General features: G+C 43.2%; 1 long non-coding RNA gene across 1 annotated transcript; it reads right to left on the bottom strand.

The window, feature by feature from the left end:
* Positions 1 to 920: 920 nt before the first annotated feature.
* Positions 921 to 2,480, bottom strand: LOC145419415 (uncharacterized). Its single transcript, XR_013900800.1, has 2 exons — positions 1,635 to 2,480; positions 921 to 1,549 (listed from the first exon to the last, which is right to left on the bottom strand). It is a non-coding gene; the product is annotated as an uncharacterized LOC145419415 (long non-coding RNA).

Here is a 2,480-nt window from a genome sequence, read left to right as displayed (position 1 = left end):
CCAACAGGCCCCAAACGTGCCTGGCAGCAAGTAAAAATGAAATATAAAAATATAGTCCAAACAGGTGAGGTGTAATTGTATTATGAGCCATAGTGCTTGGTCTGTTTGTCCCATGTAAATCAATTGCAGTTAGAGGCTACATTAATTTTCCTTCTGTAAGCACTTATTGAAATTATCTGAGCACATTACAAGTACATATTTGCTTACTCTGTATGCTCAAATGTGGCCCGTTATAGCCAACAGAAAAAAAGCGGAGGCCCGAAAAACAGGTGGGGGTCCTCCACCACCACCACTCACAGAGGCTGAGCAGTTGGCCCTCAGCCAAAACAGTGGGCGCCCTGTGGCCGAAGGCATCTCTGCGGGGACATCCTCTGAGTCAATAACCCCGCAAGACACAAGTGCCTACATAGGGGGTAAATTCAAAATAATACATGATGTGCATACATCCTTTCTTCACAGTCACCTTTGCAGTGCTACTCATTCATTTGATAAACTCTTTACCATAATGGATTATTTTGTAGTGAAGTTATTTTCCTACTGATTTTGCCTTCCCTCAGTCTTGGTTGTCTTTGAGAGCATAATGACAATGAAGTGTAAGGTGATTGGTATGTTTGTTAATTGCCATTTGGTCCCTTGTAAGTTATAAGTGACCTGTATAAACCTCATATTCTATCAGTTGATGGTGGTGGTGTACTGCATCTGGTGCAGCCTCCTGTTGAGCCAGACCAACATGCAGTTGTGAGTAATACTCCACAGATTATATGAGTTTACAGTAGAACAGCAATGTTGTTTATTTCTTTACTACAGGAAAATAATGAAGAAACATTGACAGCTGTTACAGAGGAGGAAGCAACAGAGACACCTTATGAGGTTTACATCTTTTAATACTTTGTGTACAGGAAACACAGGCGACCAATAAAGCCAGTTGAACAAAAAATCTGTTTATTCTTCTTTCAACATGTTGAGGTGATGGGTCAAAAGAAATGATTGTGACATATGGTGTCTCTGACTGCGCTTCCATCTTGTATGTCCGTGGGAGGGTCAGGATGTTCATGGTTTGGATCACTGCTGATGTTTGGTTCAGAAGGACAGTGTTCTCCTCTAATTGTGGCAATGTTGTGAAGAATCACACATGCCACAATAATGTCACATGCCCTTTCTGGGGTGACCCTGAGTCTTTGCAGGCACTGGAACCGGGCCTTAAGCATTCCGATAGTGATTTCAGTTCTGGCTCTTGTCCTGCAATTAGCCAGATTATATCGCTGCTGTGGGCCCGGTTCAGGGTCAGGGTAAGGGGTAAGCAAATAGGGTAAACATGGATACCCCCTATCACCAAGCAAGTAGCCAGTGAACTCTCCTAAGACAGAAGGGTACACTTCAGTTCAAATGTCCCTGAAGCAATTGGTCTTTATATATTTTAAAGTATTCTCAACTCACCATGTCCAAATTTTGTGCTCAGTGTACATTCACGGAATATTTGTGAGTCATGGACAGAGCCTGGCCACTTGGCTTCCACATTTGTGATAATGTTGGCAGCATCACATATGATCTTCACAGTGCAGAGAACACAAATTAGCATCCATTACTATAATGAAATAATTTGTTAGTTTGAAATGCTACAGGGAACTATGTACCTGTACATTAATGCTGTGGAAAGACTTCCTGTTCACATAGTCTCCTTCATTTACTGAAGGAGCAATGATTGGAATGTGAGTACCATCTATACAGCCAATCACGCCTGGGAACCCTGAAAATAAATGTACAATTTAAGTAGTAGTCCAAGTATCACCACATCATACATTAAGTTTTGGTCATCCTGATACCTGCAATTTTGTGGCATCCCTCTTTGATAAATCTTGTGGGTCTGTGACCGGGGAACACCACAGACGAGTACAGGAGACGTTTCAGTGCAACTGTAACATTCCTGACTGCCCGACAGACGGTAGCCTTGGAAACGTGCTCAGCGTCACCAATATTATACAGAAAGCTCCCGTTTGCAAGAAACCGAAGTGCAATACAAATAATATGCAATGAACTGAGAGCATGTCCGCGATGTGTCACATGCGTAATATATGGCCTGAGGATGTTATTCAAATAAATTATAGATTGTGCTGAGAAACGGTAACGTTCACACAGAAAATCATCAGGAAATGATAAAATGTCCAAACGCGCTCTAATCACTCTCTCCCGGCGGAGAGCTCTGCGGAGAATTTGGGCTTCACGATCTACTGGCTCTTCAAGGAAGTGGCACGCCATGTCCGACACTTCCTACTGTCAGGTTTCCGACAAAGAGGCGGAGACAGTCAGGGTTAGTTGTAGTAAACCTGCTAGGGGGCAGGTTAGCTTCACGGAGTGTGTCGTCATAGTGACTCACTCAGGCTGCAGCTGAACTCGCTTTGTGAAACCGAAAACCCAGAGTTTTCGTTAACTCAGGGTATACTTACTCAGTTTTTCCACTAAACCGGCTTCCTGAAACAGGG

The sequence above is a fragment of the Astatotilapia calliptera genome, chromosome 12, assembly GCF_964374335.1.
Source record: "Astatotilapia calliptera chromosome 12, fAstCal68.1, whole genome shotgun sequence".
Classification (NCBI taxonomy): Eukaryota; Metazoa; Chordata; class Actinopteri; order Cichliformes; family Cichlidae; genus Astatotilapia; species Astatotilapia calliptera.
This window is presented reverse-complemented; position numbering and strand designations above follow the sequence as displayed.